The sequence below is a fragment of the Mesocricetus auratus genome, unplaced genomic scaffold (assembly GCF_017639785.1).
Source record: "Mesocricetus auratus isolate SY011 unplaced genomic scaffold, BCM_Maur_2.0 Super-Scaffold_100029, whole genome shotgun sequence".
Classification (NCBI taxonomy): Eukaryota; Metazoa; Chordata; class Mammalia; order Rodentia; family Cricetidae; genus Mesocricetus; species Mesocricetus auratus.
In genome coordinates, this window is record NW_024429210.1 from 11,324,493 (window position 1) to 11,348,921 (window position 24,429).

At 43.0% G+C, this 24,429-nt stretch overlaps 1 protein-coding gene and 1 pseudogene across 1 annotated transcript in view; both read left to right on the top strand.

Moving 5' to 3' along the window:
* Positions 1 to 2,626: 2,626 nt before the first annotated feature.
* Positions 2,627 to 6,096, top strand: LOC101834625 (annotated as a pseudogene).
* Positions 6,097 to 15,072: 8,976 nt separating this feature from the next.
* Positions 15,073 to 24,429, top strand: part of Vps54 (VPS54 subunit of GARP complex) — an 83,992-nt gene continuing 74,635 nt past the window's right edge. Inside the window, exon 1 of the mRNA XM_005070388.4 lies at positions 15,073 to 15,206. The gene's annotated coding sequence lies outside the window, so the exon portion shown is untranslated. The remainder of the gene's footprint in view (positions 15,207 to 24,429) is intronic.

The following is a 24,429-nucleotide window of genomic DNA, read 5'->3' on the forward strand; positions in this document are numbered from 1 at the left end:
TTTTTACAGATTATTTTATCACAACCACAGAAAAGTAACTCACAATACATAACAAGATATCATATATAATAACAAATATCATCGCTAGCATTTTAAGTAGTGACTAGGAATTAGGCATCAAGTTTTGCTATCTAAATAGGCTTTCCAACCAGTCCTTGAAGTGGGTCCCATCACCACACCTTTAAGGAACTCAGTCTTAGAGATTTTAGGTAACATGTTGATTTTGAGAACAAAAGATACACACATACACATTGGCATACATGACCTCTGTACATAAGCAGCAGTGGAAAGGTGGAAGTGCCAGCAAGGACTTGTAATTGATCCAGATCAACAGAGCAGGACTTCTAATCGATCAGCAGAGCAAGAAAGGGAGAAAGACAAAGGAAGGCAAAAGAGTTCCTTCAGCATATAATTCAGTTTCTGAATTAAAAACCCATGGATTCTAAATTAGATTTATTTTACATGGGAAAAATAAGATATAAAGAGGTTATTGCCCCTGTTTGCTGATGAAGAACTAAGACTTAGAGACTAAGAATGTCAAAGTCACATAGTTCCAGGTGTCTTAAGCCTTTTCCCACTCTTGACCCCTTTTTGTCCGAGAAATTCTTATGTGATCTCAGGTATATACTGATATAAAATAGTTCCATAAGACAAGTATTTTCTGATCATAAATAAAGCAGGGATTTTTTTTTTTGAGACGGGTTTTCTCTGTATTGCTTTTTAGACCAGGCTGTCCTCCAACTCATGGAGATCCACCTGCCTCTGCCTCCCAAGTGCTGGGATTAAAGGTGTGTGTCACCACCACATGGAAAGGAATGTGCTTTAAGTCAATTGTTTAATATGTACACAATCTTACCATTTATAAATCTGAAAGCAAATTTGCGTGCTGATATGGGTGGCTAATTTATTTTTACAACTAAATTTTGCCTCAATATTTGATGCAACAGGACATAGAGTACCTTCAAAAAATTTCAGACTTGGTGAGTGTTTTCTTTAGATTGAAGGGTCTTCCCTTCCTTTTAAAATGTATTTATTTACTTTTTTAATTCTCTGTGTGTGCACACGCATGTGATTGCCACAGTATGTGAATGTCCGTCAGTTTTCTCTTACTCTGTAGGTTCCAGGAGTCAAACTTTAGCCATCAGGCTTGATGCCCTTATCCACGGAGTCATCTCCACGGCCCAGTGATCAATATTTTGATTTTATAATTGTCAATACTGAAGACGCCGCTTCTTGCTTATAGTACGAAGTGGCAGAAGCGTGTTGAAGGCATTTCAGAAATTGGTGGGAAGTCTGTTTTAATCTCAAGCCAAAGTTCATGAAATACAACTCAGCAATTCCCAGAGCAAATTTTTAATATCAAACACAATGAAATACAAAGATACTCAACATATGCTTAGGGGTGACTGCTGTGGGAACGCATTCAGCCAATAGTATTTGAGGTACCCGCCCCTTTGGGGCGGAGTCTCAGATACTAAGGATGGACTGGGAGCAAGAGCTGAGCCCTAAGAGCTGAGAGCAGCATCCTGCGACTCCAGGACAAAGACCATGGCAGCCTTTTACCTTCATTGTGTAAGTGTTCCCCAAATAAATATTTGATATTCTTTTATCTGGGCGTTTATTATCGTAGAAAAGAATTATAGTCCTTGTTTTCCATAATTAAACCTCTGTATCTAAAACACCAGAATTTACCTATGGTGTCTATCTATCTAAAAATATCTATCTATATTTTGTAAATACTGTGATTCACAACATAAACAGGTAAGTCTTATTAAAAAATTAGGCTTGCTGGGCAGTGGTTGCACATGCCTTTGATCCCAGTGCTCAGGAGGCAGAGGTAGGAGATCTCTGAGTTCCAGGTCAGCCTGGTCTATAGAGCAAGTTCCAGGGCAGCCAAGGCTACACAGAAAAACCCTGTCTCAAAAAAAAAAAAAAAAAAAAAAAAAAAGAAAAAAAGGAAGAAAGAAAACTAAGCTAGCATACAAAATAATAGGTTTGTTATGCTATTTTCATACATTTGTGTCAATGTATTTTGTTTTTAACCACCTCCTTGGTTACACTTACTCATCTGCATTTCAACTTTATTTTTTGAAGCTCTTATGAATGGGGTTTTGTTCTCCAGTTTCTTTCTCATCATGTTTGTTACTGGTATTTAGGAAAACTACTGATGTTCACATGTTAATTTTGTTTCCTGTCACTTTTCTGAAAGTGTTTGTTATCTCAACTTTCTGGTGGAGTCTTTTCAGGTTTTTCAAGCACAAGATTGTGTTGCCTGATAATATTTGTATCTCTTTATTTTATTCCCTAGTCTTATTGCTCTAGCTAAGATTTTAAGTATACTGTTTCTTTAGTTACTTTTCTATTGCTGTGATAAAACACCATGGCCAAGGCAACTTATTAAAGAAAGCCTTTAACTGAGCTTATAGTTCCAGGCGTTTAGAAGTCTGTGGTGGTGGAGCAAACGTGTGGCGTGGGGAGCAGCTGAGAGTTCCCTCTCAAACCTCGAGAGAGAGGCAGAGAGAACACACAGTACGCCAGGAGGCCTTTGAAACCTCTGGCCACCATGGTGACACACTTCCTCCAGTGGGGCCACACCCCTAGCCCCTCCCAAACAGCCATCAATTGGGAACCAAACGTCTAAATTTATCTGAGCCTATAGCGGCTATAGTATTTGCATTTAAAAAGCCATAGTGCTGGATAAGAATACAGAATGGATACCGAGGCCTCTCTCCAGGTTGTAGACAAAATGTTCTGTTTCACCCCATTTCAGGTAATGTTGGCTATAGATTTGTCATATGTAGTCTTTACTATGTTGAGGTATGTTCCTTTCCTTCCTGCTTTCTTTAAGGCTTTTATCATGAAAGGGTGTTGAACTTTGTCAGGTTTTCCCTGCATCAACTGAAAGGATCATGTGATTTCTGTCTGTAAGACTATTTATGTGCTGTATTACACTTATGGATCTGCATGAGTAAAAACAGCAACGCGTCTCCATAATGAAAGCAAATCCACATGGTAAATGTTGTTTTTAATGTACTCTTACATTTAGTTAGCTAAAACAAGTACTGGGAATGCTTGTGTCTATGCTCACCAGGGAAACTGATCTGTAGTGTTCTTTGTTTTATTCTTATCTGTTTTTGGTTTGGGGGAAATGGTGGTTCTGTGGAATGAATTTGGTAGTGTTACTTTCTTTCTATTTTATGGAGCAGTTTGAGGAACACTGGCATTAGCTCTGTGAGGGCTCCGTAGACTTGTCAGGGAATCTATCTGGTGCTGGATTTTTCTTTGCTGTGAGACATTTTATTATTGCTTCCATCTCACCGATGGTTATAGATCAGTTAAAGTTGCTTATAACTTCTGGATTTGATTGAAGTAGAACATGTTTGTTTAGGAATTCATTCGTCTTCTAGATTATTCAGGATTTTTGAAATATAAGGTTTTGGAACTTGAGTTCTGGCACAGACATCCCCAGTGGTTTTCTGTATCCTGTGGGAATCTGTGGTAAACTCCCCTGTACACCTCTAAGTTTCTTTCTTTTGGTTTTGTTGGCTGGGGGATGGTAAACCTTGTCTGCATTCTTTTCTGAGAACCAGCTGCCTATTGGCTCTATGTAACATTGCTTTGCTAACTACTTCCCTGCTCTGTGTTGTCTCTTACCTTTGATTGTTCTTGCTTTTGGGAGATATTAGGGTTTATTTGTGGCCTCCCACCTTGCCTTTGTTGTTGTGGTTGTGAATAACCTTGAATTTTTGATTCTTCCACTTCCATGGGCATGCCAAACCCTGCAGGGTTTAATATAGTCTGCGTTTCTAACCTCAGGAATGTTAGGAAAGCACTTCACCAACTGAGACACATCCCTTCTCCTATTTCTAACACTCCAGTGCAATCAACTCACAGAAATAAACTTTATTCTTAGAACTGCCTTAGCTATGTCCCAAAGGTTTTGGTAAGTTTTACTTTTATTTTATTTGATTCTAGAAAAAATTTAATTTCTTCATTGATTTAGTCAACAATTCACTGATCATTCAAGACTGTGTTGTTTATTCTCCATGTATGTTGTAGTTTGGGTAATTTTTCTTGCAGTCTATTTCTGATTTCATTGCATTATGATTTTGAGAGATAAAAATATTATTTGACTATTTTGTGGTCTAGCATGTGGTCTATTCTGGAGAGGTTTCCATGAGCTATTGGGAATGTGTCTTGTATTAAGTGTGGGATGGAATATTCTGTCTATATGTTATATTCACTTGATCTATGGTGTACTTCAACTCTGAGGTTTCTTTGTTGATTTTTGTTTTGGATCATCTAAACCATCTAGAAGTGAAGTCATCCACTATATGATCTTTTATATATTTGGTGCAAATTATCTGTATAATTGCTATATACTCTGATAAATTTTCCTTCTATTGAATATGCAGTGCCCTTCTTTAACTCTGACAAATAATTTTGGCTTGAAGTCCACATATCACATAGTTTTGTAATTTTCTTGTCAGTTTTCATTTACTTCATAAATTGATTTCTATCCTTTGATTCTCAGTTTATAGGTGTGTTTCTTGGAGATAGTAGAAGGTTGGGTTTAATTTGTTTAATACAATCAGACAACCTATATCTCTTTGTTGGTGAGTTGAAGCCATTACATTTAAAGCTATTGTAGAGAGCTGTTTCTTAATTTTTGTAATGTTACTGGTTGTTCCTCTGGCTGATTGGACTGTTATTTGTTTATACTATCTCCAGTATTAGCATAGGAGAGTTGCTGGTTTACTATATGTACATAATGGATTTCTTCCTGCTTCTTCTTGGTTCAACAGTCTTAAGAAATGGATTCTTTTGCTCTCCGTGATGCTGCTCTACGAGGGCCTCAGGAATAGTGGTGAGAAGACCTTGGTCATGATTGACCTGGGAGAAGTCTTCACCAAGTGTGGATTTGCGGGAAAAACTGGTCCACGATGTATAATTCCTAGTGTAATAAAAGAGCTGGCATGTCTAAGTCAATCAAAGTTGTTCAGTATAATATCAATACAGAAGAATTATATCTTGCTTAAAGGAATTCACCTATATACTATATTTCAGGCGTCTGTTGGTGAATCCCAGAGACCGCCAGGTTGTGGTTATTGGGGCGGTAGCACATGCTTCCCACTTCAGAGAGACACTTACTCGTGTTCTTTGCAAATATTTTAAGGTTCCACCTATCTTACTTGCTCCAAGTCACCTGATGGCTCTCCTGAGGCTGGGGAGTAATTCTGCCATGCTCCTGGATTGTGGATATAGGGAAAGCCTGGTGTTGCCTATATATGAAGGCATCCCAGTACTGAACTGCTGGGGAGCACTCCCCTTAGGAGGAAAAGCTCTTCACAAGAAGTTGGAAACTCAGCTGCTGGAACAATGTACGGTTGACACGGCCGCTGCTAGAGGGCAGAGCCTTCTCTCAGTGATGGGTTCAGTTCCAGAAGATATCTTAGAGGATACTGAAGTGCACGTGTGCTTTGTAAGTGATCTAAAGCGTGGACTAGAAAGCCAAGCAGCAAAATTTAATATCGATGGGAACGGTGAGCGTCCCTCTCCACCCCCAAATGTCGACTACCCATTGGATGGAGAAATTTTACATGTGCCTGGATCAATCAGAGACTCGGTTGTGGAAATTCTTTTTGAATAAGATAATGAGAAGAAATCAGTTGCCACTTTAATATTGGATTCCCTTTTGCAGTGCCCAATAGACACACCAGGAAGCAACTGGCAGAAAATTTGGTAGCCATAGGTGGCACATCTATGTTGCCAGGATTTCTTCACAGATTGCTTGCAGAAATATGGCATTTGGTAGAGAAACCAAAATACAAAAAGATCTTAGCACCAAGATCTTCTGGATTCATATTCTACCTGCAAAGGCTAATTGTGTGGCCTGGCTGGCTAGGAGGGGCTGTTTTTGGAGCATTGCAAGATATACTGGGGAGCCACTTCCTTCCAAAGGAATATTATAATCAGACGGATCGCATACCTGACTGGGGATCTCTCAACAGCCCATCTTTGGAAATGACATTGGGAAAAGGCAGCCACCACTTATGAAAAGAGCATTTTCCACCAAGAAATAAAAGTTTGAATAAATTCAGTCTTGTTTTATTTCAAATACTTAATTAGAAATAAACTGTACAAAGTATGTAGGGTGCTTTAATATATATAGGTGACTTTTATGTAACAGCATTTCTGTATTTTCTCTCTGCATGAATATTTAATTGATCTCATCTTTGTCTCTTGTGTGTTTGCCTGTGAGGTATGTTGTATTTGAATCAATAAAATATCGCTAATCTGTTCAAGAAAGAAAGAAAGAAAAGGATTCTTTCCTGTGCTCTCATGGCTGAAACTTTTCCTCTGTTTATAGTATTTCCTTAACTATTGTCTGCACTGCTGGCTTTAGGGTCAGGGACTGCCTTAGTTGGTGGTCTTCATAAAATATCATTTGATTTTAAAAGATAGCTCTGCTGAGTGTAGTATAAGTGCAGTTTAGCAGTTACTTATCTTCAGGGCTTCAGATGTTTCAGACCTCAGCTGTGAGGATTGCTGACAAGAGATCTGATGTCATTCTGATGTTTTTGCTTTTGTGAGTTGGCATTTTAATTTACTTATTAAGCTTTAACAATTGCATTTACTCATTTATTTGTGTGTGTGTGGTTTTGTGCATGACACAGCATACATGTGACATCAGAGTACAGCTTGTGGACTTTGTTCCCTTCTACTGTGGGATCCTGGAGATAGGACACAGGTTGTCAGGCTTGGTGGCAGACACCTTTATTCACTGAGCCATTTCATTGCCCCTTATAGTTTTAGACACAGTGTCTTTGCTTTGCAATTTAGGCATCTTGACTAGAATATGTCATGGCGCATTTCTGCAGCCATATCTATTTGGAATTATAACTGCATCTTGTGTTTTAATCTGTATTTCTTTCTCTAGATTTGGGGATTTTTTTAGCTACAATTTTATTGGTGTGGTCTCGGTTTGTACTTCTGCCCTGTGGTGGTTTCTTCTCTTCTTCTTCTTCCTCTTCCTCTTCCTCTTCCTCTTCCTCTTCCTCTTCCTCTTCCTCTTCCTCTTCTTCTTCTTCTTCTTCTTCTTCTTCTTCTTCTTCTTCTTCTTCTTCTTGTGGCTTCTTCTTCTTCTTGTGGCTTCTTCTTCTTCTTCTTCTTGTGGCTTCTTCTTCTTCTTCTTCTTGTGGCTTCTTCTTTTTCCTCTTCTTCCTCCTCTTCTCCCTCTTCCTCCTCCTCCTCCTCCTCCTCCTCTTCTTCTTCTTTTTCTTCTTCTTCTTCTTTTTCTGGATCCAGCTACCAGCTGTGCAAGGCCAGCCCACAATCTGATTTGCCATTGCCCTGAGCTACAGCCTTGGCCCCTAGGATTCCACTTGCAGCCACCACAGGTGCTGGTGGGAGGGAGCCCTGGGGGATTAGACACTGCTCTTGATTCATTAAAAAAAAAAGAAAGGAAGGGGCTGGAGAGAATGGCTCAGAGGTTAAGAGCACTGACTCCTCTTCCAGAGGTCCTGAGTTCAGTTCCCAGCAACCACATGGTGGCTCACAACCACCTACAATTCAATTTGGTGACGTCTTCTGGTATGTAGACAGAACACTGTATATGTAATAATTAATTATTACATCTTTTATTTATTTATTTTATTTATTTAATTATTTTATTTATTTAATTATTAATCTTTTAATAATAATTATTATTATTTATTTAATTATTAATCTTTTTTTAAAAAAAGGAAAAGACACTTAAAGCTGTGTGTTCCCCATGGGTGGTGGGCTTGAGGGGCCAGTGTGACCCATGGCAATGTGATTTCTGTAAAAATAATCCAACATCTGGGGCAGTCAGCACATGGAGGCTGTTTCTCGGCTTTGGCAGAGTTGCAGGGGTGGGGTGATGGGACAGCCTCTAGGGTCCAGGTCACTGAACAGCCCCGTCCTCCATCGCTGACAGTCTGCCTTCTGTTTAGTTAAGTCTTTTGATAATGCCTACCACTGTGTTTTTTTATTTATTCATTGCGTTTTTCATTTATATTTCTTACTTGCTTTGTTTTTACATTTTTATTATATACACATTTTGTAAAGATCTATTTGTCTTATTTTCTAACAGTGTGTACCGTGTGTGTGCAGAACCCACAGGGGTCAGAAGAGGGCAGGGGGTCCCCTGGAACCAGAGTTACAGATGACTGTGGGTGTTTTTTTCACTTCTCTGCTGTGACTGGTTGCAGTGATTGGAGAAATCATGACACAATAAAAGTGTGTTTTAAAGTGAAAGGAGTGGGATTTCACACAACAGAAAGCTATAGAGCACACTCTCTTGATTAAGTTTTACCTATGCTTGGAGTACAATGAACTCTTCATGGATGGTAGCTGTGATAATCAAAATAGAAATGTGGAATATCAGAGAAAGAGAACAGAGGAATTTAACAGAATGAAGTTAATTGTTCTACAAAACCCAAGCAGCTGATATAGACAGAGAAACAGGTGGCATCTTGAAGACTGTGGCTATTGAGTCTAGTTATCAAGTAAAATATTACAATATTCAATCTCCAGCCCTGAAGAGAAGTTTCCACTGGATCTGAAGATTTATCAAATCTTAGTTTCAGATTAGAGTCTCCCTGTCTGTCTTAGGTTTCTGGTACTGTGAAGAGACACCATGACCCCGGCAACTCTTATAAAGGAAACGTGGTAGAGCATTACTTTAAAGTGTGTGACTTTTGTTTATGCTACATTTGTTAAATCGTGAAGCTGTGATTCTTTGCTTGTCTAAAACACCTGGTGGTCTAATAAAGAGCTGAACGGCTAATATCAAGGCAGGAGCAAGGATAGGCGAGGCTGGCAGGCAGAGAGAACAAATAGAAGGAGACCTGGGGAGGAGAAGAGAATGAGAAAACAAGGAGAGAAGGATGCCGGGGCTAACCATCCAGCTACCCAGCCAGCCACATAGTAAGAAGTAAAGAACGATATACAGAAGAAAGATAAAAGCCCAGAGAGAAAAGTTAGACAGGTTAATTTAGGATAAGAAAAGCTGGCTAGAAATAAGCGAAGCTGAGGCTGGGCACCCATAGCTAAGAATAAGTCTCTGTGTGTGATTTATTTGGGAGCTGGGTGGTGGGCCCCTCAAAAAGCCAAAGAGTAAAACACATGGAACTACAGAAACATTTAATCGGGGTGGCTAGCTTGTAGTTTCAGAGTTTCAGTCCAGTGTCATCCAGAAGCGGAGCACGGCAGCGTGCAGTCAGATGCAGTACTAGAGTGGTACCCAGGACTCCTACATCTTGCAGGCAACAGGAAGTAAACGGAGACACTAGACAGAGTTTGATCATACGAGACATCAAAGCCCGCCTCCACAGTGACACACTTCCTCCACCAAGGCCACACCTCCTTACAGTGCCACTCCCTGTGGTGACCACTTTCTTTCAAACCACCCAGATGTCATGTAAATATATATATGAGTTTTATATGTAATATATATTTAGTTTATAACACACACACACACACACACACACACACACACACACACACACACACACAGAGTGTAGCTCTGGCTGTCCTGGAACTCATTCTGTAGAACAGGCTGGCCTCAAACTCTGCTTCCCGAGTGCTGGGATTAAAGGTATGTGTCACCACCACCATTAGGCATAAACTATGAATTTTAAAATGCTAACATTTCAAACTAGTTTAAATGGAATTGATAAAATACGTAAAATAATTGAGGCCGCTGTATCAAAAACCCAGATGCTGGGTCAAACAACTACCAGAACATTTTCAGTTCAGCAGCCTGTGGGGATTCTGCCCCCCAAAGGTGATTGACATGCACTAACGGCTTTGGCTGAGAAACATCTTAGAGAACTTGGATGAGTTTCCTTATGAGAGACTCAAGATACCATTGTTATGAAGAGATGGGCTGGTATCCCTCTCTTATTAAATTGTAACACCCTGTCCTGGCTGTGCATATATCAACACATGGATGTGTATTTTGAGAAGTGAACCCTTAAAACTGGTAGCTTTGCTGGGCGTTGGTGGCGCACGCCTTTAATCCCAGCACTCAGGAGGCAGAGGCAGGCAGATCTCTGTGAGTTCGAGACTAGCTTGGTCTACAAAGCAAGTTCCAGGACAGCCTCCAAAATAATACAGAGAAACCCTGTCTCGAAAAACAAAACAAACAAACAAAAAATGGCAGCGTTAAGCCGGGGTGATGGCTCAGTAGGTAAAGCATGAGGAGTGAGGTTTCAATTCCCAGAACGGGCATAAAGTTGAACAGTGTGGCTGTGCCCATGCTCAGGGGACACAGGGGGGCAGACTCTTCGAGGAAGCACACTAGCCAGCTCCTGCTTCAGGAGCTGTGGGTTCAACTGAGAAACCTTGCCTCAGTAAATAAGGCCGACAACTATCTAGGAAGTCACCGGGCAACTGCAAGCTTCTATATGTATGTGCATACACATACACACAGCACATACACATGAATGCACACACACATGCACATTACAGGCACACACACAGCACATACGTGTGTGAACATGCACGCACACACACATGCACATTACACGCATACACATGCAAGATTTTCAGTGTTAATACTGCCTCACTCAGAAAATATGCACAGAACATGTAGCAGGCACATGCCTTGTATAGTATCACAATGTTAGGGGTCTTTACCTGCTGACCTGTTGAGCTCATGCAACCACCATGCTATTTTCAGTGCTGGGGACCCTCACAGAACCTTGCTCATGAAAGGTAAACATTCTGACACTTTTTATGAGAAGGCAGGGTAGTTCAGGATGAACTGGAACTTGCTCTCTGGCTCAGATTAGCCTCAAATTCCAGATATTCCCACCGCACCCTGCTGAGTGTTGAGATCCCAGATATGTGGCATCACACCCAGCTTTATCTGTTTTCAACTCCAGGGTACGCTTTTTCAAAATTTAAGCCGGGCAGAGGGGGCGCACACCTTTAATCCCAGCACTCGGGAGGCAGAGTCAGGCGGATCTCTATGAGCTCGAGGCCAGCCTGATCTGCAGAGGGATTTCCAGGACAGCCAGAGCTGTTATACAGGAAAACTTAATTTTTATCATTAGCTTACAAGGTAATGGGTTTCATTTTTGTACATACGTGCCATACCGAGGTCTCATTTGTGCTCCACTACCTGTCCTGGTGCCCACTGATGCCCACTTGGTCCCCTCCTCCCCCCAGTAGCTCTCTCTCTGCTTCCACACACATATATTACGTCACTCCCCACACCCTGTTAGGATGCCTTCCTCTTCTCTCATGGCCGCCGTCTCACACACACAAACTCACACACCTATATATAAATACAATTTTAAATTTAGGTTTTACATATGAGAGAAACACATAGTAATTATTTTTCTGAACCTGGTTTATTTTGCTTAGCACAATAATTTTTCAGCAACTGTCATGGTATTTTTCTTTACAGCTGAATACATTTCCATTATGTAAATATTTCCTTTATCTATAAGTTCGCCTGTTGTTGATCATGTAGGCTGGTTCCATTTCCAAGCTGTTGTGAGTACTGCAGTGTGGATGTTGACTTAAGAGTCCTTTGGGTAAATACCCAGGAGATGGATATCTGATACCCAGCCTCATCTTTAATGCTTTTTTCCTTCCTTCCTTCCTTCCTTCCTTCCTTCCTTCCTTCCTTCCTTCCTTCCTTCTTTTTCTCTTTTCTTTTTTTTCTTTTTTGAGACAGTGTCTCACTGAGTAGCTCAGACTGGTTTTGAATTCTCAGAGATTTTCCTGTCTCAGGCTCTGTGTGTGTTTGTGTCTGTCTGTCTGTGTACATACACTTAAGGAGGCCAGAAGAGAGTATCAGATTCCCTGATATGGAATATTCCCGGCAGTTTGAGCCATCCCACCTGGATACTATGAACTAAACTCTCTTCCTTTGCCCGAGTAGCAAATATTGTTAGCCATTTCTCCAGCCTCCATGCCTTTTTTAAAAAAAAATTTATTTAAAAGATTTATTAAGCTGGAAGCAACGACCTATGCCTTTAGTCTCAGCATTTAGGAGGGAGCAGCGATAGGATCTCTGTGAGTTCCAGGCTAGTCTGGTCTTCATAGTAAGTTCTAGATCAGGAGTACATAGTGATTCTGTGTCTCAAACGTTTCTGCTCCTTTTAATCATTAGCCAGCATAGCAAAAATGCCGAGTAGACTTTTAGTAATATTGTAGCTAGTCAGGGCAGCATCTTCTACCAGCTTTCCTTAATTTTCTGTAGTCTTGATTTCAGAAAATGAGCACTGATAGTGTATATATACATATTTGTAGTTTAGCATTTCTTCTAAGCTAAAATGATTCAAGAGATAGCAACCAAACCTGTTATTCTGAACTTTCCTGTTAAACACAATTGCTTGCCCAATTTTTTTTCCAAAGCTAATCATCAGCATTTGCTTTTCTGTGTATAGTTCAGATGACTAATTGTTCTGTGACAAAAAAAAATGTTTTGTTGGGTCTGGGAAAGAACCAAATACAATACTCGGGTGTATTTTCTTCTTAGGGCAAGTTATCAACATTAGGGGGCCAACCAGTTTGTCTCGTTTCATGGTTGGGGAAACACCCAAGGCGCTCATCAATCAATCCAAGAGCAAACTGGAACAATTTGGGATTTTGTGGTTGTTTTTAAAGAGGGTGTGATTAAATCACTCTAACACATCTATTTCTTCAACTGATTTTCTAAAGTTGGGAATATTTAAAATCTACTCTTTTAGAAATTTTGGAATATGCATTGTTAGCTATGGCTACTGTGCTATGCACCAAGCCACTGCATTTTATTCATTTTAACCTAAAGGTGGGACATTTGACCACCCGTTGTGATTTCTTCACACACACACACACACCCCTTGGTAATCACTACCCTCTCTTCTGTGTAAATCCACCTATCTGGTTAGTTGTTACCTTGACACAAACTATATCCCTCTGGGAAGAGAAGGCAAGTCTGGGGGACATTTTCTCCACTGATCACCGATGTGGGAGGGCTCAGCCCGCGATGCGTGGTGCAGATGGTCCTGGGTGGTATAAAGAATGAGGCGAGGCCGGGCGGTGGTGGCACATGCCTTTAATCCCAGCACTCGGGAGGCAGAGACAGGCGGATCTCTGTGAGTTCGAGGCCAGGCCGGACCGACAGCCTCGAAAACAATACAGAGAAACCCTGTCTCGTAAAAAACCAAAACCAAACCAAAACAAAACAAAATATAAAAAGCCAACAAGGCGAGCCAATCCGCCATTCAGCAGCATTCTTCCTTGTGTCTGCTCCAGTTCTTGACTTTTTGCTCTGACTTCCCTCAGGGACAGATTAGGACCTGAGAGTTGAAAGATGAAACAAACCCTTTCGTCTCCAAGTTCCTTTTGGTCATGTGTTTTCTCACAGCAATGGAGAAGCACAGGAGAACAGTTTTATAATATACTGGGTGTTTTCTCACCCTCTTTATCATAACGTTGTAGAGGGCTGTTGGGTTCTGGGTTTTGTTGTGCTGTGTTTCTTTTTCCTTTTGAGACAGTCGCAGATTGCACAGTCAGGATATGAGTTCCCCATATGCCGAGGATAGCCTTGAACCAATCCTCTTGTCTCTACTCCAAAACTTTCAGGTTACAGGAGGGCTCCACCAGGCCTGGCTCGATCATTCTTTTTGGCAAGTAAACTATCTTATAGAACTGTTAGTTTCGAAAAACAACCCCCCCCAAAAAAAACTCCAAAAAGTGACTTACTGAAAATTGCATCAGTTTATTTTTCCAGTCACCTACTAAGTTGTATTTTCACTTTTGCTTTGTAAAACAGACTGTTGAAATGTGTGAAATTTGCAGGCAAAAAAATAGTTTCAAAATGGAATTGAGAACTTCATAAAACTAAGACAAACCCTCAAGTGAGGAAGGCTTTTCCTTCTTTTCTCCATACTGTGGTCTCTCTGAGTCCCAAGTCTCCTAACTCAACCGAAGGTGATTTAGGGACACACACACACGCGCACACACACACACACACACACACACACACACACACACACACACACACACACACACACCAATCTAAGACAGTCCCTATTTTGCAGACTGTATTTTTACTACTTTAACAGTGCAACCCTCCCTAAGCTCAGCGTGAATTGAAATGTTGTGAGGAATAGCAAACAGATTTAATAATAAGCACACACACACCCAGTTCTGCAGTCTTTGAAAGGCCAGGGACACCTGATTTAAGCGCCATGGAAACGTGACAGGTGATTGAAGGTCTGAGACTGGGGGTGGGGAGTGGGGTGGCCTCAAGTCTGGGAGGCCCGGGAGTGATTCCGGGTTGACCCTTAACCTCTGAGAGGCTCTAATTTTGGAAAAAGAACCATGTTTGTTGACTACGAAGGGCTGAGGGAATGAGGGGGAAGCTAGTGCTCTAATAGGTGTGGGTGCCTGGGAGTCAGTTGGTGGGGGGCGGGGGTCCGCTCGCCCGCTCGCCCGCGGGGGCCGGCGGCGGAAGGCGACGCTCGGCTTCAGCGGGCAGCGGCGTGAGGTGCAGCGCGGTTCCGAGAGGCTGTCCGCCTTCACAAGGGCGGCTGGAGGGGGCGCGGGGCAGCCCCCGCGCGGGGAACGCGGGCCCCGCGGCGGCCGCGCCCGGCTCCCTCGGAGCAGCCGCGCCGCTCCCCCGCCCTCGCCGGTCCGGCCGCGGCCCTCCCGCCCCGGCGAGCCGCGGTGGATTGTGGGCCGGGGGCTGCGGCGGCCTGGCGGCGGCCTGCTGCGCGCTCTCCGCGGACCCAGCCGCGCCGGGCCGGGGGCGTGAGGCGGGCGGCGGCGGCGGCGGCGGCGGCGCGGGCGGCTGAGGCGCCGGGGGCGGGGGTCGCGGCGGCGGCGGCGGCGGCTCCCCTGGAGGCCGGGGATGTGGGAGAGGCGGCGGCGGCAGCAGCGGCGGAGGCGGCGCTGCGGCCCCGGGGGAAACTGCTGGCTGACAGGACACCCGGGCGAGACGTGAGGGGCCGGCCGCGGCCGCTCTGCCCCCGAGCGGCGCGGCGCTGCGCTCGAGAGGGCGGCCCTGGGCTCCCGGGCCCGCTGGCCGGCAGGCGCGGGGCGGAGGCGGGAACCGGGCTCGGGCCCGGCGCGCAGGGCGGCGGCGGCGGCCGCGGAGCAGCAGTCTCGGCGCGACGCGAGGAATGGAGGCGGCGGTGCACTAGGCCGCACCTGGCTGGGGCTGCCGCCCGGGACCGCAGGTAAGTGCCGGCCCCGCGCCCCGCGGCTGCTCTCCCCCGACCCTCCGCGTCCTCGGGCTGGCCACCGCGCCAGGCTTCCTTTCCTCCTCCGCTCGCCCCGGGATCCGGGCCGGCAGCTGTGCCCGCCGCTGCGGGCGTCCGGACGCAGGTGCTGCGCTGGCCCCGTCGCCCCTGTCCCGGATCCCGGATCAGGAACTCCCGCGCTCCCCCAGGACACCGAGCCCAAAGTTCCCCAGGCCCCCAGCCAGGCCCCCAGCCCTCTTGGGAGCCTCCTGAAATAAAAACACAACCCCCTGGAGAACACTCACCCACACAGTCACTCGGTACTTTGCAGTTTGGCACTGTAGTTTAAATAATTCAGTTTTATTTTTCCTTCCAGTTTTGCTTCCCACTCCCCATAGATACAAAGGCAGGCAGGCTCTCCCTGTCCTCCTCGGGTCGTTTACGAACTTTTGCTTGACCATTATAATTAGCCACTTGGCCTGTCCGCGTATAGTTTAGGGTGATATTTTTAGAATTTTGGCATATCAGAGTTGTGGAATGTTTTTTAAAATTCCTTTTTTAAACCAACATTATTTTTTGGTCTTTATAGAGACTTTTTTTTTAAAAAACTTAAATTGGAGCGTTTCTGTTTTCTAATTGCTTCCATTTCTGAATTTCTTAAATTCAGGCCACTCTTAGCAATGAATGTTCACTGGGCAGGTGATATCACGATGCATTATTTATAGTATATGGAGACATAAGTGAACACTGGAGCTGCGGAGTTTGATGGACATGAGTTTTATAAGTGGGGAGTTCTAATTGGAAAGGTACTTTGGTTTCCTAGCAGGACAGAGCATATGGGGTGATGCATTGCGTGACCTGGTTTCCTAGAAGTGGCTATTGATGTCTACACTGATCATCCCTGGGTAAAATTCATCAGTGTGTACCTGATGGTTGTGGTTTAGGACATTAGATGCTTACAATTTTATCGTGGTTTGGCTAGTTTTAAACTGTGTCTGGCAACCTTAGAATTGTTACAGTAACAGTAGGTTCACAGTAAAACTAAACACTATCACGGTTTTGTTGTTGATACTCAAATAATTCGTTCTTGTGGTATTGTTACTACAGCATTTGGGTTTCTAAAATGATTGCCAAAGCTATAACTGGCAACATCTTATTTACGGGGAAAAGAGGATAAATTTACATGTATTTATGTTTTGGAAAAGTTAAATTTTATTTATGAATGAATTTTTGTTACTATCAGATCTTATATAACCCATGAAAGGACAATTTGCAGAACCTATTATTCTTAATTACACTTCTTTTCCTGTCAGTAAAGTTGACTGTAACTTTTTCCTACTCTTACAGAGTTAACAACATACCGTAAAGTTCATCCATTTTAATCCAATGGTATTTTGGTTTTGCTTATTTTTTAAACTGTGGTGAAGCTGTAATCCAGGGCCTTGTGGATGATAGGAAAGGGGTTCTACCACAAGCTGCGTTCCATACACTGTTGAGTATATTTACTGTGTGAGCATCACTATTATATTATTTTTGAATGCCCTCTCCTTAACCCTTTCATACCCATTAACAGTTATTCCTCATTTTCCTACCTAATCTCCACCTGCCTCCAGGCAGCCATTAATCTACTTTTTATTTCAATATTTGCTTAATGTGGATCTTTCACATAAATAATAGCGTTTTGGAAAGTCATTTTAAAATAAATTTACATTAACTCTTTTTTTAAAAATTTTGGTCAGGTGGTAGTATGACTATTTGGTTGTGTCAGTATAGGGTTTGGAGAAAGAAGAAAAAAGCCACGAACGGCTTTGTCCTTAGAGTTAATTTGGTAAGCTGAGGGTCAGTTAGTGAAAAGTTGGAGAAAGATTTTGCTACTGAATACTGGAATATCAAGTTGGGAAAGCCCTTAAAGGTCACTGTTGGCCTACTTCCTGCTGGCCTCACCAGACCAGAGACAGGAAGAAATCTGAAGGTAGAAACTTGAATCTCCAGGTTAATTGGCCCCAGAACTATGATGTGCTTATATAAAGTGATGAGAGCGGGTTAGGGATGAGTGGTACTGGAATTGTTTAGATTCTCGTGTGTGTATTTGACTTCACGCTATCACGAGTGGGCAAGAACTAGACATTCCTCCAGTGTAAGGGACACGTGCTGACTGAGCTTGCCTGTGCAGACAGCCCATATTGAAAGTGCTTTAAAGGACATCACATATGCAGTTTTGAAGAGTTGCTTTAAAATCAATTTACATTACTTTTTAAAAAAATTTGGGTCAGGGAGTAAGCAGCTGATCCCCAGAATGATAAAGAATATTGTAAACAACTGATAGACTATTTGGTTGTGTTATTGTAAGGTTTGGAGAAAGAAGAAAAAAAGTGTGAATGGCTTTGGTGATCTTAAGAGTTAATTTGATGAGCTGAGGGTCAGTCAGTGAAAAGTTGGATCTGATCTTACATTGTTAAAGCTTTTTAAAGATCCAAAATTTAAAAGCAATTTAAAACATTGAAATTAACAAGGCTATTCGTAGCCTTCCCCTTTAAGGTTCTGGAGTGCTAACGTCTAAAGCAATAGCTCCCCAAGCATGGTTTTGTTCTGCACAGAACTTTTGGAAATGTCTGGAGATGATCTTGATTATCGCAATAGCATCTAATGAAGGATGTTAATAAGTGTTATATAATGCATAGAACCCCCTCACTCAAGACTTCTGGATCAAAGTACAATAGTACTGTTTAAGCCTATGATCTGTGTGACTGTGGTAAGGGCTTGATCTATTGCTGTGTAGTCCCATTGGATATTGTTTGGTGGTAGAGAAATGGTTAAGTCATCTAGCAACTCTCTTAAGTGGGGTAGCAGTTGAAGGCAAAGCAAAAGGAAATACTTTGATATAATGCAGATATTCTTGAGTCTGATTAATGCAGATATTCTTGAGTCTGATTAGTTTTCAGATCTTAAGAAAAATACCTTTTTGGGTGCTAAAGGGATAACTTAGTAGTTAAGAGCCCTGGCTACTCTTCCAGAGGATCTGAATTTAGTCCCTAATACTACAGCTGTCTGTGGTTCCAGTTCCAGGGGGGTCTGGTGCCCTCTTCTGGCCTTTTTAGACACCAGGCAAATATGTGGTACACAGACATATATGCAGGCAAAACACTCATACACATAAAATACCTTTAAAAAACAAAAAAGAAAAATACCCTTTTCCTTGTAAAATGCCAGCTTTACTATAAAATTGAACTAAGGTGTTTTGAATTGATTGCACTTATTGCATAGGTGTTTTGAAATTAGAAATAAACACATGATATTATCTTCTCTTATATTTTTGGTTGTAAGCCTAGCCTTTAACGGCTGAGCCATCTCTCCAGCCCAGATATTATCTTCTTATGATCCTACCTTCACCACACCCCCACCCCTATCTTCTGGAAACTGTCAAGAAAGATGCTAAGTATTTGAATAGTTAATGTATGCATGCAAGTATGTATGTAGTGTATAGTGCATGCCCATAAATTTTCATATTTGTATACTATACTGTATAAATCTCATTACAACTTCTCCTTTGACTCTAATGTTTTTTATTTTATATTTTTGGTTTTACGAGACAGGGTTTCTCTATTGTTTTGGAGGCTGTCGGTTCAGCCTGGCCTCGAACTCACAGAGATCCGCCTACCTCTGCCTCCCGAGTGCTGGGATTAAAGGCGTGCGCCACCACCGCCCGGCTAATGGTTTTTTTTTTTTTTTTTTTTTAAATGTTTTAAATCTTTTGAGACAGGGTCTCCTATAGTTCTGGCTGACCTGGAACTTACCATGCAGACCAGACTGACTGGACTTTGCTGTGATCCCTCTCTCTTGAGTACTAGGATGATAGACCTGTGACACTGCTTGGCTTTTAGGTGATGTTTCTCATAAGCTGAATTGGTGATAAAAGATGATAAGTTCACCTTTCTTGCTTACTATCCATGAGACTTTAGCGAAATTATTAAATGTTTCTAGGCTTCAATTTTCTCATGTAGGAAATAGTGAGTGTGATTGATAATTACTATATTACAAAATTATTGTCAATGTAAATGAGTTTATGGGTAATAAGATGCTATGTATGGGGAGCCGAATAGTTTCATGTGGGAGAGCATTAGCCTGAAGATGCTTTGTCAGTTCTAACTTACTCTGGAAGAGTTGTTCAGAAGAACAGATTATCAAGCCCAGTATAGAGGTAGCTCAGTTTTGAGCAGTGAGGGACAACTCCTGGGGAGAAGAGAGTTACTTGTGTCTCTGTCCCTGCTTGTCTTCCTTTCTTCCTTCCTAAGCTCCTTATGGTAGAGACTAACTTCAGTGGCATCTCACGTTAGCTTACTGCAAGATTTCTATCTGGTTTTGTTTCTGGTCTTTTTCTCTAATATCTCCTGTGCTGTCTTTGGTCTTTCCAAAGGTAAATCTGAGCATCTCATTTGTCTCTTAACTTATTCTAATTTTCTTTTATATTTAAGATGAAATTCACATTTCTTATTCCTGTAAGATGCATGGGTTCCTTTCCTAGCTCCACAATCCCCCACTCCCAGAGAAGTATTTTCCAGGCATTTTGATGACTTGGGCCCCAGACTCTCCTCCCACACCTTTAGACACCGTGTTTGCCATTGCTAGAGCTTCTCTCTGCCACCCCTTTCCTCCTCCATTGGTCTGACCCGTTTCTGTCCTTCAGTTCTTGGTGAGCTGGCATTGACTTTACTTTTTTTTATTATTTAAGGTTTTTATTCCATAGGTCAATTGAAAGACTGGTGGGGTGAGCACCCGTACACCCACATACTTCTTTTGACAAAGCTGTGTAGAAGTGTCCCCCATTTTCAGACACGTACCTCCCACTTACAAGAATATTCTAAGGATTACAATCATGTCATCTAAGACTATCAGCATTTGCTTGGTAGCATTAATTGACAAAGACTTAACCCTTGAATATTCTCCGTTGTCTACACTTTTTTCACTTCATCTTCCCTACCCTGTCACCATGGACCCTGTGGTGAGAAGTAACTTAGGGAAGAGTTCTCAGGCTGGGGAGATGGCGTTTCCTCTCCATGTAAAAATGCCCCCAGTTGTCATATATATGTAACTCTTACATTCTTGACATAGAATGCAAATGGCTGTTCTTTTCAGGGTTAACTCATTGCCCAAATATTCAACAATTCTAGTATCTTCAGTCTCCTCGTAAGTCCAATCCTCCCATTCCAAAAAAGTCAAGTGCCAAATCAATAGTTTATTTCTCAAACCTGTCTCCTGGAGCTACTACTTCTCGACTCCCCATCCATCGCCGGCACCGGCAACCCTCTGCGGCCCACCTCCTTAGCAGTTTGTCTTCCATTTCATCACTCACTTGGCTCAGAAAAAAAAAAAGGCCTGCTCACGAAATCAAGTAGCCTGTAAATTCAGCCTTTTCCCCTTTTATTGAAAATGGATATTTGTCCTCATATAATACATCCTATTACTGTTTCCCTCTCCCTCTACTCCTCCCTGCCTCCCATCCTCATCCATACTTTTCTGTCTAAGAGATAATAGTAAAATATAATAAAACAAAAACCAAACCATTGGAATTGTACAAAACAAACAGAAGGAAAAGAGCCCAAGAGAAGGCATAAGAAACAGGGATCCACTCATTTCTACACTCAGGAAAACTTAAAGTGGAAGCCGTAACGTGTCTGCAAAGGAACTGGTGTAGACCTGTGTGGACAGTGTGCGTGCTCCCTCCGTCTCTGAGTTCATATGTGAACCAACCCTGTTGATCCAGAGGCTTTGTTGTCCTGGTGTCCTCCACCCCTCTGGTCTTACATTCTCCTTGCTCTTCTTTCATTGAGCCCTGGGGAGGAGGGATTTGATGGCAATGTCTGTCAAATATTAGTGTTTCAAGATCTGCCATTCTCTGTGTAATGCCTGGTGTGGTCTCTGTATTTGTTCCCATCTGCTGTAAGAGGACACTTTTCTGGTAATGACTGAGCAAGACACTGATGTATGTGTGTAGCAGAATGTCATTAGGAGTCATTTTATTGCTTCATTCTTTTAACAGAACAGTAGTATTTGGCTTTATGCAGGGTTCCTGGGCTATCTTGTCTCAGGTTCTTGATCACCCAAGCAGCGTTGGGTATGCGTTCTATCTAGTGCAGTGTGCCTTCAGTCAAGCCAGACATTGGTTGGTTACTGTAAGGACTCAGGCATTACGCTGGTCTGCCCCTGTCACCTGGCAGAATGCACTCAGGGTACCCTGGTCAGCCCAGGTGCAAAGAACCCTTTAAAAGAAAGACCTCTGCCCACTTTCACTCTCTGGTTCCTCTCTCTCCAGGTCTTTTTCTGCTCCTCTCTTTCCCTCTGTCCTTCCTGCTCTTCCCCTGGGGCAGACGGGACTTTTCCTGTCTCCCTCTTCTCTTCCGTCCTCTCTCTGTCCCTGTGTCTCTTTACCTCCTTTCTCTTTCCTTCCCCTTCCCTCCCTTTCTAATAAAACTTCTCACTAAGCTCTGTCTGCCTGGGCTGTTTGTTCCTCCGCCTGGGTCACCCTCAGCAGCCATGGACTCCTCCAGGATTCCTCATGCATTATTCATAGCAGTTACTCCTACAAGCTTTGTGCACACCATTGTTGATCAAAGGGTTTGTGGCAGGGTTGGGGTTGACATTGCAAGTGTGCACCACAATATCCAGCTAATTAATTTGTATTTCTTGAAAGCCCATAACATTATAGTTGAATTTTAGCTTCAGTATTGAGATTACTGTATGTGATATGCCATTAAATCCAAGTACTTCATGATTAATAGGTTCTTTCTGCTGGTAAATTTTAAGTAGTGTAGAAGTATATTGTTATTTGTGTCTCAGTTCTATAAAAGAAACTTCACCTATACCATTTACAAGAAATTGGACCTAAAAATTCTAAAAATATGGGAAGTACTTCTTTAAATATGAGCTATTTTAAGAATTTTGTAGGCAAGCCTCAAGCAACCAGCTAAAGGTGAGATTAAAGCAAATGTAGAGTGAGGAGGTGGGCAGAGGACTGTGTGGACAAGCGCCTCTCCTGACTGCTATCAAACTGATCTTTATGGACACGGCGAGAGTGGGTATTCATTGTTCTCTTTTCCGAGACAGGGTTTCTCTGTGTAACAGCCCTGGCTGTTCTGAAACTCTGTCTGTAGACCAGGCTGGCCTTGAATAGATATCTGCCTGCCTCTGCCTCACATGTGCTAGGATTAAAGACATGTGCCACCAACGCCTGGCTAAATTTTTCTAATATGTATTAGTTAATTCTAAATTTGGGGAAACCAAGTTTGCTGCTTTCTGCCTTTTTTTTAGCAGTGAGAATTGAACTCACTCATCCTTACTGGTCTTTATCCCTCACATTCTTCTTAAATTTAAAACCAAAATTGTATTTAAAAAGTTAGCACTGTTTAGCTCTCAGTGGGCATAGGGGTCTTGTGAGGAGCCGCCCTCGCTATCGCTATTGCCGTTAGAAGATGGCGCTGACATCCACTGTCAGTTGGAGTTAACTGTCGCTGTCAGTTGGAGTTAACTGTCGCTGTCAGTTGGAGTTAACTGTCGCTGTCAGTTGGAGTTAACTGTCGCTGTCAGTTGGAGTTAACTGTCGCTGTCAGTTGGAGTTAACTGTCGCTGTCAGTTGGAGTTAACCGTTTAAACTGTGCCTCTCCCGTGACGTCATCTGGGGTGATGTGCAAACCACCAATCCCGGCTCTACACATCTCACTCGGAGCTCCTAGGCTTATATAAGGGGCTGGGTTTCTTAGCTTGGGGTCTCCCTCTAAGAAGCTGATCATCTATCTCTCAAGATGCATTAAAGCTTTACTGCAGAAGGATCCGAGTGTTCTGCGTCGTTCTTGCTGGCGAGACGGTAGCGCGGGACATCTGGTGCCGAAACCCGGGAACTCTTCAACATCGCCGGCGCCGCGGGAGACCCCTCGGAAAACGGGGCGGATTCAGAACTGCAGGGACGTAGGTTCAGAGAGGTATGCTTTATCCTGAACAACCCTTTTCTCGACTTTGGCCTTAGTTTGTCATCACCGTGGGACGGGTCAGTGGAGGCTTTGGTGCTAGTCCTGTTTGTCCTTCTCCTTCATCGTGGCTGGTGCTGACAGAACGGCGCTGTCCGTCTGGCGCTGTCCGTCTGGCGCTGTCCGTCTGGCGCTGTCCATCTGGCGCTGTCCATCTGGCGCTGTCAGTCTGGTGCTGTCAGTCTGGTGCTGTCAGTCTGGTGCTGTCAGTCTGGTAACGGAGTTGAGCGCGTTTTTAGATAAGCTGTCAGCGCGATGGGGTCGTCACAGTCAGTGGTTACAGCCTTACAGACTGTGCTAAAACAAAGAGATCTTAAAATTGCACCACGAACACTTCAAAATTTTGTGAAGGAGGTAGATAGAGTGGCACCATGGTATGCTTGTTCCGGGTCCCTCACTGTGGCCTCATGGAACAAGCTAGGTAAAGAACTAGACAGGAAGCATGCAGAAGGAGATCTCTGCTTAGGTACCAAAGCCATTTGGAAGCTAGTTAAAAACTGCTTGGAGGATGAGGCCTGTCACCCTGCTATAATAGAAAGTCAGGGAACCTTAGAGGAAGTTCAGGATAGCATGTCAGAAACTGAACGGAGTGAGAGAATGGGAGCTCGCAAAAGAAAAGACATGTCTAAGAAAAAAGGCCCTCCCAGGAAGTTAAGAAAGGGGAGAGAAAGAAGGGAGTTATCATTCACCCCTTAACAAATCTAAGAAAAAGAAAAAGCCAGAATCTAGTCTATACCCTGCAGTAGAGCTAGAAGCCTTGGAGCTAGATAATTCTGATTCTGACACTCTGGATTCTAGCGAAGAAGGTGGTCTAGAGGAGGAGGTGGCACGGTATGAGGAAAAAAGATATCACCCTGATAGACACCGGCCACTGAAAACAAAAATGAATGTGAGGCCACCGCCTATAAATCCGGCGGGCTCACGCCCCTCAGCGCCTCCGCCATATGAGCTTCGGCTGAATACTGGTACTGACTCCTTTTTACCTTTAGAGGAACGGAGAAAAATACAAATGGCTTTTCCAGTATTCGAGAATGTGGAAGGCGGAAGAGTACATACCCCCGTAGATTACAATCAAATTAAAGAATTGGCCGAATCCGTTCGTAATTATGGGGTCAATGCTAACTTTACCACATTACAGGTGGAAAGGCTTGCTAATTTTGCCATGACTCCCACTGACTGGCAAACGACAGTGAAAGCAGTGC